The sequence below is a fragment of the Neovison vison genome, chromosome 12, assembly GCF_020171115.1.
Source record: "Neovison vison isolate M4711 chromosome 12, ASM_NN_V1, whole genome shotgun sequence".
NCBI lineage: Eukaryota > Metazoa > Chordata > Mammalia > Carnivora > Mustelidae > Neogale > Neogale vison.
The window spans coordinates 137,762,133-137,780,108 of record NC_058102.1 but is presented as its reverse complement, the minus strand read 5'-3'; the positions used below and the strand labels follow the sequence as shown (position 1 = coordinate 137,780,108).

At 49.7% G+C, this 17,976-nt stretch overlaps 1 protein-coding gene across 1 annotated transcript in view; it reads right to left on the bottom strand.

Moving 5' to 3' along the window:
• The window catches only part of JCAD (junctional cadherin 5 associated), a 79,093-nt gene extending 62,630 nt beyond the window's left edge, over nucleotides 1-16,463 (bottom strand). Inside the window, exon 1 of the mRNA XM_044228931.1 lies at nucleotides 16,369-16,463. The gene's annotated coding sequence lies outside the window, so the exon portion shown is untranslated. The remainder of the gene's footprint in view (nucleotides 1-16,368) is intronic.
• Between the last annotated feature and the right edge of the window lie 1,513 nt (nucleotides 16,464-17,976).

The window sequence follows — 17,976 nt, the reverse complement described above, 5'->3', positions numbered from 1 at the left end:
AGCCACCACCGTGTTTGTAGCCAGGGACGCTGTCTGATTTATCAAAAGAGAAGTCACTGTAGATGAGTTAATCACTTGGAATAGGACAGCAGGTGCTAGCTGTCTAGCAGACAGCAAGACTTTTCTGTATTCGGGGACTCTTAAAGTACACGCACACACACATCAAGTCCACTGTATAAGTGTTATTTGCAATATATGAAAACACAATTGTTTCCAAATAAATTCAAAATGACTAGTTTGCTTCCTTCCCCATTATGTTTATGAAAATGGTCAGAAGAATGTCTGGGTCCCGGTAGTGAACATCAAGGGTCCACAACCCGGTTAACTTTTACAAACAACTGGAGAATTTGTTGATATTTTCCTTCTCCATCTAATGGGCACCTATTTAACTAATTTAGGGGTTGAATTTAGCCCAAAAGCTGCTAGTCCGGCAGTGTGATAAATGGTGTTCTGTAAATTCCTTCTGTTTCCAAAGCCAAGGACAACTAAAAATACTCTAAGAATACACCAAGGTCCCAAACTCAGCCTGGACACCACCTGGCTTACTTGCGGACGGCTTGAGGAGCTTCTTAGGAGAAGTATTTGCACGGGTGGTAGGCAGCCACAGAGGGATGGGTGGATAGAAGACAGAGTTAAGGGAAGAAAATGTGAACATTCTAGATCTTATCCTTGTCTACTCCTTAATCCCTTTCCATCCTCAATCAAAGGTTCTATCCACTCTTGAGAAGCAGGACCCTTAAAATTGGAAATCCAGTCACCGCAGGGTATGGGGTATATCCGGGCCTCTGGAACACAGCTGTCCTCACCAGGCGGAAGGGTGGGCCGTGGTTAGCTCACTGTCTGGTAGCTTCTGCTCTAATTCACATACTATTGATAAATAAGATCGGGGGCACGAGAGGGAATTGGAGCCAGGCCCCAGGCAAGATTAGAAATGGCCGCCTGGGCCCTCCAAGCCACGCTCATTCATCTCCTTTGGGGCCTCGGGGGGCCAGAGGCTGGTCTTCCTCTTCGTGGCTGAACAAAAGCAGCGGAACTCTGGAGGAAGAGCAATATGGTGACTCAAGACGACGGGTACATTTTCGAGAAGCCCAGCAATATGATTTCTGACAGTTGTTTGGCATAATTAAAAGATCACTAAACAGCGCTAAGAAAAAACTTCTCAAAAATAAATGCGATTCTGGATGAGATTCTAATGGCATAATGGGATTTCTGTTTAAATTTATCTTTCAAGGAAGTTCCTGTCAGAAGGAGGGGGTGCTCACACATGGGAACTGACGTCAAATTGTCTCGGACGGGTGTAGGAGTTAAGGAGGTGGAAAGGCATAGAAAACTAGTTGAATTTCCTCATGATGGCAATAACCAGATTCTAAACTCTATTCAAGTGCCCCTCAACCTCCTCTCTGTCGAAAATCACAGAGTCCATTTTCTATGACACAGAGGGAGGCTCTGGAAGGAGCGAGGTGAGTGGAAAGTGGAAACAAGGGCAGGGGTTGGGGAACGGGTTGTGGGCTGTGGGGATCTGAGCAGGGCCGTGACGAGGAGGCAGGGCCCCAGACAGGCCTGGCAATGCCCCTCCGCAGCTCCTGGCTTCTGGTGGCAGGCGGAGCACAGCAGCTGGGAGCCTCCGTAGCTGCCAAAACCATCACCAGCACCCCTCACTCCCCCGGTCTGCCCCCTGGGCCCTGCCAGCGGGAGCCAACAGGCCAACCCGAGGGCTCTCCTCACGGGCACCTGCACCCACGGCCAACATCCTGAGGGAAGGCCTCGGTTCTGAACACAGAGCTCGGCACTGTGTGTCCCACTGGGAGTGGCCCAAGGTTTCCAGAAAGAAGCCTCTCCCTTCCCGAGGGCAGAATTAACGGCAGAGCCAGAGCCCGTGTGCACTTGCCGCTTGACTGTTCCTGGTTTTGACTCTCTGTGAATGACCCCGAAAATCTGTGACATTTACTACTCTGTTCTTCGGCTGAGGCGCTAGAAGGGTCTGAGAGCGATTGCGTCGGGTGAGGGCGAGCCATTTCGCTGGCCATGAGCTCGGCCTTCGTCTTAGCATCTGTCTGCATTTCGACACAGGTTTCCCCGTGTTTCTGCTCGGTAACCCCCCACCCTTTTTTTTTCTTTTAATGATTTCTTTTAGGGAGAGAGGGAGCACGAGTAGAGGGAGAGAGGGAGAATCTCAAGCAGAATCTGCACTCACGGCCCCGAGATCGTGACCTGAGCCGCAGGCAGGAGTCAGAAGCTCAGCCCACGGCACCTGCCCGCAGCTCAGCGACGCTTACGAATATCCCAGAAAACATTCTGCTACGGAAAAGGGTCTGTAAAGAAAGCCAACTACATACGCTGATTCTGAAAGTGGAAAGAATGCAAAATGCCCTAAGTAAGCCACGGGTTTTAGCCAGAAAATAGGCATTTTTGAGGAATTAAAAAATAATGGAAAGGATGCACTGTAGAAGGAATTCAGCATCCTACGTGCAGATATCCAAGGTCCCAGATGTTGTGTCTGCTGCGTTTTCCCGTTTTGAGCTGCGAAAGGCCTGTGCTCTGCTATCCAGAGACTTAATGACAACAGGAATGTGTCTTCAGCCGAAACCAAGGTGTCGCTCATGCTGGGCGTGGTTTAAATGTTGACAAAGGCCACAGATGGTCTCCTAATTTCTCTGTGCGGACCCCAACGGCGTGCTCATTCTAGCCCGACGTTGGATGCCCACCATTAACGCTGCTCACAAGCCCGTTGCTGGCCACATCTGGACACCCACGTCCGTTTGGGTCATTTGGAATTGGCGACTCAGCAACATCATTGGGGCATCCGAGCTGCCTACAGAGAGGTGTGAGATGGACATACGGCCCGCAGCTGGTCCCTTCTGGACAGCAGGACGCATGGAGAAAAGGGCTGGTCAGGGCTGCTGAGTCCATGAGGAATATATGTATCCGCCAGTGGGGGGGTTCAGGGCCCGGCACCCCCGAGCTCCTGCTGAGCTCCAGCCCCTGGTATGTGACCCTGGTGGATGGTCAGGGCAGTACTCGGCCCCTCGGGCCTTCAGTCAGGTGACAGCAATAGAGCCAAGGGACCCCCAGGGACCGAGAACGGCTTCAGGACGCAGCGACTACTTGATGGTCAAGGTTCTTCCACAAGCATCTCGGAAGGAAGCTCTAACCCGATGGCCGTGTCGGATATAGGTTTATTGGCTACTGCTTGCCATCCTGAAGCCCTCGGTCGAGAGCTGGGCATTCCCTTACAGAGCGAGGGGACTTCCCTGGTGCCGTCTGTCTCCCACAGCACTTCACCGGGCCCACAGGGACTCGGGGAGGGGGGAGGCGGCCCCTTGAGGGACGAAAGGGAGGAACGTGAAGAAGTCATCGGGGACGGGCCTTCCTGCCTTGTCACCCCTTGTATTGAAGCTGAGGGGAAAACTCATGAAGTGTGGAGGGGGGAGGGCTGCTGAGAAATATGGGAATTCTGGGACGAGTCCGACCACCGCTGGGGGTTGGGGTCGCTGCCCCAGCGTCTGTGTAGAACACCGCCTTTGGCTGAAAGTGCAGGAGCTTTGCACCATCTGCGCCCTCCCTCGCGCGGTCCCGGGGGAGGAGGAGGGCCGCCTCACGGGAAGAAACTGGGTTTCTGGCAGCTGAACGCTAGAGCACCATCCTGGCCTTCGCAAAGGCCAGCCACCCACTCCCACCCCCCCTTCCTTCTGGCCCACGCGTCGCAGATGTAGCCTGCCTGTCCTCTCCTTTTCCCCACGGATTTCTCCCTCCCCGATCTCGCTGAGGTGAGGGGTGGTTTCCCATCTTTGCCTCCTCCCACACTCCCTCTGAAAACGAGCCTAGAGTCCCTCATTGAGGAGAGCATCTGGTTCTCAGCAGAGGCAAGGCCCGTTCCGATTGTCTGAGGAGGACCTTAGACCCGGTGCTCCGGACTTCAGTCCGGGGTGGGCTCGGGCCGGTGCTTCATAGACTGGGCTGTGATGCTGAGTCCCTCTGATCATTTCATCCTTTTCCTGTGGCCTTGGGGCAAAATTTACATACATTCTTCGTGCCCCACAACTCTGGGTCTTTCCAGGGTCCACGCCCCCCCTTCTTCTCTCCCGCTCGAACTTGCAGTTCCCAGTGTTGCCCAATGGATGAACCCGTGACTCTCATCTTTTGAAATTACTATCTGGTCCCAGACCCATTTCTCCACTTCGAGTTCAGTATCGCTGATAGATACTTACCAGTCAGTTATTAAGGCTGATTCTATCCCTGAGTGGACCGTGGATTGTAAGACCATCATTCCAAGTTAGGTCCTGGCCAGCTCCTCTGTGGCCTCAGGAATGGGTCCCTGTGTCCCCGGTGCCTTGTCTGGATGGCTCAGCGCTAATCGTAGCCTAGAGCCCACTCCTAGCTTGTCCCATCTCTAAGCTTACATCCCCATCCAACTGCCCTAACCTGGGATTTGGGGTTGAAAGTAGGCATTTAGTACTCATGTATCTTTTGCACTTCCTATGTTCTGGTATCATAACATTTATCCTGCGGTGTCTTAATTATTTGCTGACTTGTGGCTCTCCCAGGGCAGACCACAGCCCCCCTCCTGGGCAAGGACTGCATCTTACTCGTCCTTGGGTCCTGAGAGCCCGACACAGGACAGCTGCTCAGAAAATATCTATGAGCCACTCAGGTTAGGAGCCGAGATTCTCTAGCGCAGAACCCTTACAAAACTCCGAAACCCCAGCCTTGCCCTGAACGGTGCATTCTCCCGGCAGCAGTGGTAATGACACATGGCCAAATCAGCAAGAGATAGGCTGCTCGCATTCATCCTGGAGAACTTTTTTGCAGGTTGGTTTGTTTCTGTTTGCTTATTTGTTCGCCTTTAAACAAAGTGGGTCTTCGCTCTGAAAATCATGTCATGTTGGGTCAGCTGACTGGAACAGTCAGAGAAAGAATGCTGCATTCCACTTTTTTCTTCCCCTATCAGTAAAAGCTAGGGTTCAGGGCATACAAGTCATACTGTCACCTGAGGAGCTACAATGAGGAGAAGCTTCCAGAAAGATTTGAGCCACCAGGACCAGAAAGGGCTCCTGTCCCTGTCCCTTGGCCTTGGTGCATGCATTTTCCTAGCCCACCTCCCAGCAGACAGGGGAGCGTGCACCTGAGAGCAGAGGGGGGTGTGGGGGGCTAGCCCTGAGGGGATACGAGTCATACCAGCCGAGAGCCAGACTCCTGCTTGCCACCAGCCCCATCTCTCCGAACCCGTTCCCTCATCTGTTCCATGAGAAGGCTACCTCGCCTACAGAAGTCATCACAGGGATTAGCGATCCTGTATACATGTCATTATGACTGTGCTGGTTATGGAAACCTCTGGGCACAGACCACATTCTCAAGCTGCCACATAATGAAAATCAAGGACTCTCTAATGCATTATTCATCACACCTTGACATGACTTTCATATAACATTCAGCCAGAATATCTTCGATCTATTTCTTCTTCATTTGCTATTCTGAGCTCAGAACATAGGATAACTAGCTCATCAGTTCAACAAGCTGATTTTTTTTTTTTTTTTAATGAGCATCTGCTTGTGCCAAGGTCTCAGGTTCCTGAATGTACCTGGTTTCCTGAGGCGGGGGTATAAATGGACAGAGGATCGTGAGGCGGGGGGAGTGTCATGGAATTTCTCAAACACATCATTAAGGCTGCATAGCATGTATGCGACGTGTGTCTATTTGGAGACACTGTGGGAAGGTGAACTGAGCAAGAGCTCAGATTTTCCAGGGAGCAACTGTAGAATTTTAATGAGCTTTGAGTCCATTGCTCTGCTGGAAATAGCAGATCTCTAAGCATTTCTTCAATAGCATTACAGTAATTATAACAATTCTAAAGGAATAATTTGTGGGTTGTATTTTTGTCAGCTTGGAGGCATAGGAAAGGCCACATTCAGTTCTGCATTTGGTCCATGTCTAGAGTCACTGTCAGAGAGAGGTTTAAAAATATTGATGACAATAGTGTAGATGATCTGGTTCCTGGTCTCCACCAACATCTTGGGACACTACGGCCCCATTCGACTTTCTGTGATAATAGAAGTGTTTGGATATGTGTTGTCTGGTATGGTGGCCACGGGCCACATGTGGCCATCAAGCACCTGAAATGTGCCTAATGAGACAAAGGCCTGAATTCTTAACTTTAGTCAGTGTTAACTCATTCCACTTAAGTCCATGTGTGGCCATGGCTGCCCTATTGTACAGCACAGCCCTAGGGCACCAGCTGAAGCCCGCTCCAACCACCCTGCTGTTCAGAGCGTCAGTGCACACTGAAGGACACCCAAAATGCGCCCAGGGAGCCACGAACCCCACATACTCCAGCCGAACTGAAGCCTCCTGATTTGGTTCTCTGATTCTTCCTTCTGCAACAGACTGGGGCATTCAACTAGAGAATGGGGCAGACGCAGCGGCAGCCGCTGGAATTGAAAAAGGTCACAAACAGACCAGGACTCAAAGAGAAAAGCAGCCTAGGCTTCCTGAGCATAAGGACAAGCAGCTTTTGTGCCTCAAATGTACAGGTTTTGCTGCGTTGCTCCATCAAGAAAATGCTCAGAGTTCAGGGAGTAAGCCTCGGGAAGGATAGGAAATACATTGGCGAGCTTCATCCAAGACCTTTGTCCATCAAAGGTGGGAAAAATACAGGTGGTTTTGGCACAGCAATGCAAGAATTTGGGTTATATGAAAAGTCCAGCTACTGGGGGCATTTTGTTCCACGCAGGAGGAAGAAGTCATAGTTCCCTATGATGTCCTCCCGCTCTTGGGATACTCCAGACAGGGACCATGACTCCCTGGGCTGCCCGACGTGACTTTGTCAGCTCCTCCCACCTCACTTGCTTTGCACACGCTGTTCCCTCTATCCAGAAGGATTCTTCCACCCGTCCTCCTTCCTCTCCTGTTCCAGATCACTGTTCAAACGCCACTCCTTCGAAAGCCCACTTAGACCTCCACCCCCTCCCCAGGCCTTGTAGACCTGGCTCCTTTGTTATCCACGCTTCCGTCTGAACTCCATTGCCCAGAACACCAACTTGAACATATATATTCATCTGTGAGACTCTCTGATGTATTCATTTGTAAACTCGAAGAAGCAGGGCTTGTGTTTGGCCTGATTCACCCACCTTTGTACTCCCATTACCCCCAGTAGCTGGCTGAGGCTTCATAAATGCCAAATGAATGAATTACGAATTCTGGTTTGTTTGTCTGGGTGTTTAGTGGGACAGCTGTCCTCCAACTCCTAACATGTTCATGTCTTTTTTATAAAGCCCCTTTAGTCTCTGGAATGGCTCTTCCCTTTACCTGCCATGCCAAGGTTCTTACTGTCCGTGACTTTTTGCCATGAAATCTCCAGCCTAAAAATTCCACCCACCGCCCCGCTATTTGCTCCACTTACTACCTTCGCCCCCAAAGCTTCCCGTTTCCTTTAAACAGTTAGCACTCGTGCTGGCAGAGCCTAACTTCATCTGTGCTGCTTTCCTTAACGATGCATTTTCTGGATTTTTCCTCCCACTGTTTCCTTCACTTGATTTCACTGGTAGCCTCTGGACTCCCCATTTGCTGACTTTCTGCCAGGAGAGCTGCGTTGTCCTTTGCGATTTTTAGTTTATTTTCCACCCGGACTTTTTCTGTGATCTCTTCTGTAGACTTCCTCTGAATTTCCAATCTGCCTAGTTTTTATTCTTGTCCTTCAGAGTTTTAAAAAGTGGGGAAAATGAAACCTGCAGTTATCCCCAATTCTTCTTACTCCCTCCCTTCAAAAGGGGAAACAATATCATAAAAGAAAGGTCTTAGATAATCATTTCCAAAACCTTCAGGGGGATTCCCATCTTCCCATTTTTTGTCTCATCTGCCCCCACCAACAAATCAGAGGCAAAAACAAACAAACAAACAAACAAAAAACTTCCGTTAGTCTTAACCCCGCCTCCCTAAACCCAATCAATTTCAGGCTTCATTCTCTTTTTCAGAATGAGCTTCCTTCAATGATTAAATGATTTTCTCTTTTTCATAAAGCTTATTCAGTACCAAATTCTTGATATAAATTACAATTGTCTTTAGGAAGCATTTATTGAGCTTCTCCTATGTGCTAGGAACTGCGCTAAGGAGACAGCGATGAGTAAAATGAGGGGAAAACTCCCTATCTTCATGGAGATGACATTTTACAAGGAGATGTATAATAATCATGAGCATAAAATGCTTTTACATAGTGATAAGCTCAACAAATAATGTTACATGATCATTGCTACATACAAGGACAGGAAGTCTGAATTTGTAGCCCCCTCACCCACAGGAATGGCGCGACGGTTAAGTGAGCTAATATATGTATAATGCATAGAGGAAGACTCATCACTCGGCAGAAAGCGTGGCTTTGTTTTTAAGCACCGACTCCGGTCATAAATGTATTTAGAATGATCGTTATTATTGTTACTAGATGCCAGGAAAGATTATTTGCTCATTCACTCAAGAGACATTTATGGGGTGTCTATCTGTGGGCAAGGTAATCACATGCTTGTGAGGAGCTACAAGGGAGAAGAGAAAATCTGCCTCATTCTGATATCAAAAGTAGGACTGAAAAGTCTAAGCTAAGTCTACCAGTCGGGGAAGGCCAGCTGCGTTGCAGGGGAGGCAGGCACGCTGCCCTTCAGACCCCCCTAAGTGACTCACCTCTTGCCTCGTCAACTTCCCCTGGCTCTAGAGGGCAGAGCCCCAGCTTTGCTTTTGCCTTAATATTTAGAGTTGTGGGGTAAGGTGAGGAAAGCCCGAAACTCAGATTCTTAGATTCCGAGTCGGGAGGAACACCACACGTCGTGTGTTTATTTCGCAGATGAGGAAATGTGTCTGTATAGACATCACACACATACACACGCGCACACGCACAGACTTAAGTATCCCGTTCTTTTGATCCCAAACAAGCTTCCCTGTTGTTCCTGGAATGACCTACAATCAGAGAATCAATGTTTCAATTCGATTCAGCCACCGTTTTCTGCTATTCGGTTATGTGCAAAATACCACGCAAAGTACCCCGGGAGGCATATCAAGGAGCAAGACCTCGTTCCAGGTTTCAAGGAGCTCACGGTGCACCGCGGGAGACATAAATTCCAAGTGAGAGTGGCTGGTGCCACGGCGAAGGCAGGAGATACCACGGAAACGCGCTGGAAGGAATGAACTCCTGCTTGACTTGTTCTGATGGGTACCCGCACGCAGGCAGAGATGGGGAGGAACAGGCACCAGGATTGAGGGAACGTGGAGCTAAGCCACAGAGGCCCCGGAGCGCAGGGCTCCTTCAGGAAAGGGCTGTGACTTTAGGGGGTGCTGGAGTGTAGGGCTCACAGGGCTGGAGAGGGCTGCTGCTGGGCAGAGAGGGAAGCACCTTCCTATGCACCCCCCACCACGACCCCCCCCACCCCCACCCCCGGGGCACATGGTGGTGGTTGGGACTTGATTCCTTCCCTGGTTTCAAGCAGAGGAATAACTTCCTCAGAAGTGAGCTTTCTGGCTAAACTCACGGGAGGGAAGAGAGGCAGGCTGGGAGCTGGCTAAAGCCGGCGGCTCTTTCTGTTATTCGTAGGTTACCCGCGATGGTAAGAGGTAACATTGATGGGATGTGCTAAGAGCTTTGCACACATTAGCTTACTTCGTTGTCATAACATTCCTGAGGGCTAGGAGCTTTTATTATTTTGTTTTTTACAGATCAGGAAACTGAAGCTTAGGGAAGTCAATGTGCTAGGAAGAGGCAGGTTGGAGAACCAACCAAGTGGGTTCTGTTTCTAAATCCACCCTCTTACTGATGAGGCAGGGTTGCTCTGGCTTGCTAACTCTACCTGGCAATGATTTTGTTGAGGAGGACCCAGGGGAGAGGTGAAAATAACTTTTAGACACCCTTTTATGGCTGGTATCAAAAAGGATGACAAGAAGACAAAAGCTGAACTTCACTACGCCTATCACGAGCCCCTTATTGTGGGTGAAGTCTAACCCCTAAGGGGGCCCTTCTGCCAATTTTCTGGCCCAATTCCTCACCTTCATTTGTATGTGCTGAAATCATAAATATAATCTTAATATTAATTTAAGAAAATTAAAAATCAGGAAGGTAAGACTATTATAAAATAATTCATATAATGTTTTTCAAAGCCTGTGAGGTGGTTGTTTTATGCTAATCATCTGCCATTATATATATATATATATTTAAAGATTTTGTTCATTTATTTGACAGAGATCACACGTAGGCAGAGAGACAGGCAGAGAGAGAGAGGCGGAAGCAGGCTCCCCACCCAGCAGACAGACCGATGCGGGGTTCGATCCCAGGACCCCGGGAATCACAACCTGAGCTGAAGGCAGAGGCCTTAACCCACTGAGCCACCCAGGCGCCCCTCATCTGCCATTATGAATGAGCATAGGTCTTCATTGACCTTACTGCTTCTGATACATATAAAAGGTCAAAGGCTGATTTTTACAATTTATGTGCTTACATCCACCAAGGGTCTTCCAACGGCTCAGACCCAGCATCAGCCCAACTGTGCTAGCCCTTCTCCTCACTTATGTCCCCATGGCGACACGACATCTAGGAAGGAACATGTCCCTCCCTTTAGGACACAGCATTCCAGGGCCCTAAGACCCCAGCCGGTATTTCTGTTCCAACACCATTCTGGAACATTAAAACTGTTATTCCAGATGATGCTTTAAACACCATCTATGATTTTGAACAGATGTTTTCCAGCAGGGAAGAGTGTCTCAGATAAAAGCAGTGCATTGTGTAGAGTTTGGTCACTGTGAGGTCTGCAGCAGCACAAAGGGTCGTTGGGATGAACCCAAGGGCCGTAGATCTTTGAGCTTGGATGACGTGCAAGTTACCCATTCTCCCATTTAATTTCTCACTTATCATTCTCCTGGCTGGACCTGCTAGGGAGGTGCCCCTCAGCTCAAATGCGGGGAGGTCAGAGCTGTATGAAGGAGCCCTACTGGCTGGCCCCCCCAGAACCTGGTTTCTGTACATTTCTCTTCCATGATCTCTTTTCATCCTCCTGGCAGCCCTGGACTGCTTCTTAAGACTTGAGAACAGGGACAGGGTCTTGCCTCTTTCTCCCAGTGGGACTTACGGTGAGCTTACACAAATATCTGTTAGTTGAATAAGTATATAAATGAGGGAATGATTGAATGACATCAGAAAACACATCCAAGGACACCAGTCCTGAAGCCCCAGCATTTCAGAAGGAAGGTGAAACTCTTATTTGCTTTTTAATTGCCTAAGGGACAACTTCTTGCAAAGTCTAAAAAATGTTTGGCAGTACTGTCTAATAAAATATGTACCCTATCCTGGCAGGTCTTCTACAGCCTAGGACACTTTAGTCAGAAGGTCATGTTCCAGAAAAACGTCAGGAGCCCTATTCTGTGATAAGGGTGTCACATACAGGGTGGCTGTCACGGAGTCTCTGTACAGTGCACTTGACTCTCAGAAGTTTCCTCTTTATTTGGGCTCAGAGCCGGGGAAGAGTAGGCATCCAGTCTTATGATTAGTGAACGCGACCTTGTGACAGAGACGTGAAAATTCTATCAGCAGCACTCCAGACACGGAACATTATACACTCAAAGTGAGAGGCTCACAAAGACACAAAGCTACGCCATTGTCCCCAGCATTCAGTTCGTCACACATGGGCACCCTCCTCGGGCTCCTTCGCCAGCAGGGAAGATGGCGAGGATCCTCCCCTCACTGGAGTTTCCACTGAGTCTGCGAGAGGAGATTAGATTTCTGCCACTAAACGCTCTTCCCCAAATCAGAGATTTCCATGCTGGGGAGTCAGTGCCGTCTTCATGAATACATTTCAGCCTACATTTGGAAGGAAGAGAAAACTTCCATGTCCTTAACATTAAAAAAGGGAGTGAGCTTGCACATGCTTTTGGCAAGTTCCCATAAACCTGCTCCCCACTGGACACTTGGGGAGGCGTTTTTCTCACCCTGACTCTGGATGAAGCTGAGCTTAGAGTCCTTGGCTTAACTCAGCCAAATGAAATGCCTGAGCCAGAGCCGTAGACAGAGGATCTCGGAGCGGCTCTTCCCAGCTCGGTCCCCCCCATCCAGGGACCGAGCACCTTCCTTCCTCCCCAGGCTGCCTCTCTCACATGCTCCCGCGCTGGGGGAGCTTTAGATACGTCCCGTCATGTGCACTGAGGTCTCGCTCTGCCACCGCTCTGCAAAGTGCAGAGCACACCCATGGGCACAGCAGGACTTGTGCTCCGTGGGACAAAGAAGCCATGTTAGGCTTCAAAGTCTTCCTGTCTCAGGATATCCTTGCAAACTCTCCCAATGAAAGTCTGGACTTGACTCAGTAACAGCCTTTCACCTGGAAGGTCCTGGGCTGTAGGTCATTAGGAGAGGCTAGTTTTGGGGTGTTTGGGGAGACTGGATGGGGGCAAAGGAGGGACAGGGAAAGAATATGGACCCTCCCCAGGTCAATTGCCAAATCTCCCTGTTCCCCACCCCTCCCTCTCACTTGCTTCTGAACAGATGGGAAATATTCTGGAATACCAACCCCTCACTGCTTCTTCCTCTTCCTCACCACCTCTCACCCCCCCCCATTTCCTTTGCTGTGCTCTACCTCCCCTCCTTTTGTCTTTTCTGCTCCAACATCTCCAGACTCTGGTTCTCTCTCCATGCCCTTCCCCCTGCCCCTCTTCCCTTTGCTCACCCCCCTTCGTCCACCCACCTTCACCATAGCGACACTTCCGGGTCTGCCTCCCTTTCTGTGTCTCTCTCCCCGCTCCCTTTCAGCAACAGGGCTGTGTCTGCCGCCCCCTGATCTCTTGCCTTCTCAAACTCAGTGTAAAGCAATCCTCCTTTGCCCTGCTCCCAGAGACTTTTTTCTCTAACTTCCTTTCACCGAGAATCGTGCCCCTGATGTCCCAACCTTCCAAGTTCAAAATTTGAAGTTACCTTGATGGACACTTCAGCCCGTCATCTAGTTCTACTGATTTTTCCTTAAATATTCCCCTCCTATGTATTCCTCCCACTCTGTTCTCCTTGCTGCTGCCTTAGCTCTGGCTCTCACGACCTCAACCTTGAATATCTCTGTAACTACTTTGCTGCTCCCACTTCTCACAGTCCAAGGGCTGGCTGGGTGTGGAAGGGCACTATCGCTCTGGCCACGTGGGCTGGGGGCAGGGAGGGTGGGAACACGGTCAGGAGTGGTGTAGGCACCAGCTGTGGCTCTCCCCTCACTGTGCTGCCCATCCGTTGATCCCCCAGCAGGGAGGAGAAGCCCTAGGCCCAGAGCTGGGGGCAATAGCCATAGTTGGATATTCAGTTATTCTGAAAATACATACTGAGGTTTTTTTACTGTGATACCCAAGCCTGTCCTAGATACTGAGATACAGAGACAAAAACAGTCAGAGTCCCTACCTCATGAAGGTTACTTAGTCACAGGAGAGATAGAAAGTAAATGAACATGTAATGTAACAAGAAGAGGTAAACCTAGGACTTATGTATCAAGAATAGAGCCAGGGGGCACCTGGGTGGCTCAGTCAGTTAAGCACTTGCCTTTGGCTCAGGTCATGATCTCGGGGTCCTGGGATCGAGCCCCGGATTGGCTTCCCTGCTAACAGGGAGTCTGCTTCTCACTCTCCCTCTGCCCCTCCTCCTATTCATGCTCTCGCTCTCTCTCTCCCTCTGTTAAATAAATAAATAAAATCTTTAAAAAATAAGAATAGAGCCAAATAAAGGGAATAAAAATTGAGCAGGACAAATGGCCAACAAACACATTTAAAAAAATGCTCGGTGTCATCAGGAAAATGCAAATCAAACCACAACGACATAGCACTTCACACCCACCAGATCGGCTGTAAGGAAATAAAAATAGAAAGTAACCAATGTTGGCGAGGATGCGAAGACACTGCAGCCCTCGTCCGTGGCGGTGGGAACGTGAAATGGCACAGCTGCTGGGGGTTGGCAGCAACTTGCAAAGCTTAACATAGAGTTACCATATGACCCAGCAGTTCCACCCCTGCATACGCGCCCAGAAGAACGGAAAACACATGTCCCGACAAAGCCTTGCCCATGAACGTCACAGCGGCACCATTCACAGTAGCTGAAACTCATGTGCCCACCAGATGCTGAGTGGGCGGACAGCATGTGACTGTGCATACGAGGAAGTACCACTGAGCCAGGAAAAGGCATGACGGACCATTCAGGCTCCGTCAGGGATGCACCTTGAAAACATTACACTGTGAGGAAGAAGCGGATACTAAAGGCCATACTGCACCATTCTGTCTAAATGGAATGTCCAGAACAGACAGAGAGCAGATCAGTGGTTTGGTGGTCAGGGCCTGGGGGGCTGGCGGAATGGGGAGTAGATATAGGATTTAAAGGGTGTAGGATGTCCCTTTGGGTTGACGGCAGTGTTATCTGGAATTGGACGGCAGTGATGGTCGCAGGATGTTGGGAAGATACTAAATACCACTTCATTGTACCTTGCAAAATGGTTGAAAAAGTACATTTTATGTGATGTCTATTTTACCACAACAAGAAGCTAATAGGGGTGGTTGCAGGCGAGTCCTTGAATAGGAGAGTGCAGGAAGCCTGTCCGATGAGGGAGCACCCTCTCTGAGAGCAGAGGCGGAGGGGTTGAGCCCTGCAGTACCTGGGAAAGGCAGGGAGCCGCAAAGCCTGTGCTGGGCTCTGAGCAGTAGCCCTCGGGATCCCACCCTCTTCCCCGTTTCGTGCCTCAGCCCAACAGCACAAGGCTCCTTCTGCACCCGCACCGCTGCCTCTCGCCACCCAGCTCCTCCCTGCGCCTCCCCTCCCCGCCAGCACTGCGGCGCGAGCCCCCAGCCACACTTGACCGTCTTCCCTGCCCTGCCCACCCTCGCCCACAGAACTGCTCCTTCTCACTGCTTAGAGGCTGGGCAACAGTTTGGAGCCCAGCCCTCGGACCACTTCTTGCACACAATTTCTGACACCTGCTGGAGCCTGCGTCCTGGCAGGACTGAAGCTTTGTGCATCCAGTCTCCTGCTATTCGTCGTATGAGGCTGGGCATCAGCCTCTCTCCAGGCTTCAGTTTCCTGCCCTGTAATAGGAGGACTGTCGAGAGAATCCTCAAGCTAGATGACTGCAAAGTGCTGAGCTTCGTACCGTGCATAGTGAGCTCTTGGGAATGGAGGTCGCGTCATTAGTGCAATGTGTCCCATAATCCGAAGTTAGAAATTTAGCCCTTCATTTTGTACTGATGGTATTTGCTAATTATTGACCCTATGGAGGATCCCAAACACACGATAAATGTGGTGATGGCACAGATCTTCCCCCAACCCTGGTTGGGAATACAATACAATAATATCCTAATACAGAGTGTGCAGGTCACACTCGAACAAATGGTTGACTGACCAGGGATTGAGTGATTGATTGATTGATTGATTGGCTGATTGGCTGACTTATTTGGCTCTAACACCAAATAGGAATAGAATTTTCTTCAAATTTTAAGACATAAAAGGGAACATGATCTGGGAGGGAGGGGAAGACAGGAAGGGAAGGAGAGAGAGAGAGAGAGAGAGGGAGGGAGGGAGGGGGAGAGAAGATCATCAAGTAAGTAAACACCTGGTTTAGCCAGGGTGAGATATATCGAAATACTTCATAGGCATAAATGTTTGCAAAAAAAAAAAAAAGTATAATTGAAGAAAGACCCAGAGGGGCGGTGGCAAATTCTTCTGAAAAAATGGCTCAGTCTACAGACAAGTGTTATTTTATTTCAGGAAGCCATAGTTACAGGTGTTCGAGGAAAATGATAATACATTTGACAAAGAGATGTAAGACAGATCTTCAGTGTTCTATCACTGAAGAAAGGCACGAGTTTAAACATATTTAAAAATGAGATAGCAGAGCGACGCTTCACAACAATTTAGAGGTGGGAGATAGACAGACAGACAGACAGACAAGTAATGATGGCACCCAGCTATTGGAGGAGGATGTAGCCAGGAAGGGAATGGGCTTAGATCCCTTCGGGAAGAAGACGTGATGCCCAGATAGGGCTGGGCACCCTCACCGGGCACGCCGCTGACGCCACCGAACTCCAGACGCTGCACCAAGACAGACCAACCCAACTACTGTTTCCTATTTTTCTAAGCTGCACACCTCCAAAAGCGGTTTGTTGCTCCCCCGAGGAGGCACATCTGTCCCCCCGAGCCCCCAGCCCGCTCTCTCCGCCGACAGAGACTCGCCACTGCAGTTTCTCTACGCGATTCCCGTGTCACGCTTTACTCCCCTTTCAGAGACACAGACACAAGCCCCGTGCAAGAGTCAAGAAGCCGGCTGCTTCCAAAGCGATGGGCACCGTGTTCTTCAGCATTGCCCCCCAACAAAACACTGAAAAAGAAAAGAAGTTCTTTACCTGACCGGCTCCCTGATTTCTTCACGAGAGTCTAACAGTGAACACTGAGAAAGCAACTCGAGAGCATCTTCTGAGACTTCCTTAAATCCCCAATCTGCCTCCGATAGCACAGAGGCTGTGTGTTATTTTAACCACAAGGTTTCTAGTCAGTGGGGAGGAGAGATGGAAATGAGGTAGGTTGGCAAGCAGAAGCGCCATCCACCTCAAGTCAAATGAGCTCGCAGATCTGATGTAAGCGCTCGGCGACAATTTGAAGAACCCTCAAACCCACTTTTCCTAAACTAGAGGTTAAATAACTGTGGAAAATTCCAAAGAAGTAAGATAAGACACTTACGGTCTTTTCTAAAAAAAGGCACGTTGGTATGCCCTGTCCGATACCGTGGAGGGGCAGCCCGGCACCGAGCTGACCCGGGGAGCCCTGGGCCTCTGTTAGCGACGGGGACACCTGGAGACAGCTTTGCTCCCCCAGAACTGAGTCTTCCGGGCGTTAAAAAGGACAGGGTGTCAAAGGAGCATGACCAACTCACATCTTTCTCATAAAAACAAAACCAGTGTCACGACAATCCCTATGAAGTTATAGGGTTAGGGAAGAGCTATTCTGGAATACGTTATTATGGGAGCTTAACGTGTGTGTGTGTGCGTGCATGCATGTGTGTGTATGTGAGCAAGTGCAAATGTGTGTATGTGTTCTCACTTCCCAAACAACTTAAAAAGCAAAGATCTGCCTCAGCTTAGACCAGTTGGAGATCTTCCTCCTAAGCGTCTTGGCAAATACAAATGCCGCCTTGGACTTGGAGGAGGAGAATGATTTATCGCACACAGATCAACAGCGAAAGCTAGCAGCAGCCGACATGGCCAGCCGTCCTTTACAGCCAGCCCTTCCCAGATGCCAGAGGGGTTTAACTCCACTTTTGGAAAAACTCAGCAGTGCTCCCATGAAGCTGGGTCATAACTCAGTTTTATATAGACTCTTTCATCTCAAAGGAGCTCGAGGTGGGTTTACACCAAAATATAAATTATCCCGTGCACAGTCACCTCGGGGATGAACTCAGCTCCTGCCTGGCGGCAGCTGGCCCAAACACACACAGTCAGTCGCAGCCGCAGTGAGACAGCCGGCTGGCGGCCAGGAGGCACTCCAAGAGGAAGAATGAGTGGGACCTGCCTTCCACCTTGGCCCTTTCCTCCCTAGAGCTACGACCTCTCCGATCTGCCCTCACTTTCCATCCTGAGTGCCCCCTCCGCCCCCGTGCCCTTCTCCAGTACCTGCAGATACAACCTCAAAACAGACCTTAAAATCAAAACCAGGAGTACATGATAACTGTATTTTCAGATCTGATCCTGTAGAGCTGGAGTTGGCAAAGCGCGACCCATTGGGCCAAATCCAGATGCTTTATAAAGTTTTATTGGTACACAGCCACACTGACTCATCTATGGACCAGCTATGGCTGTTTTGGTACTACAGTAGTGGAGTAGTGGTGTGGAGCGGATGTGGCAGAGATTATAGGCTAGGTGTTTGTTTTTGAGGTGGAAGAAAGGAACAAGGAGTCTCTTTCAATAACCTCTAAAGATCAGCCTAGGGAAAATACACCTACTCAACCCCAGATTCAG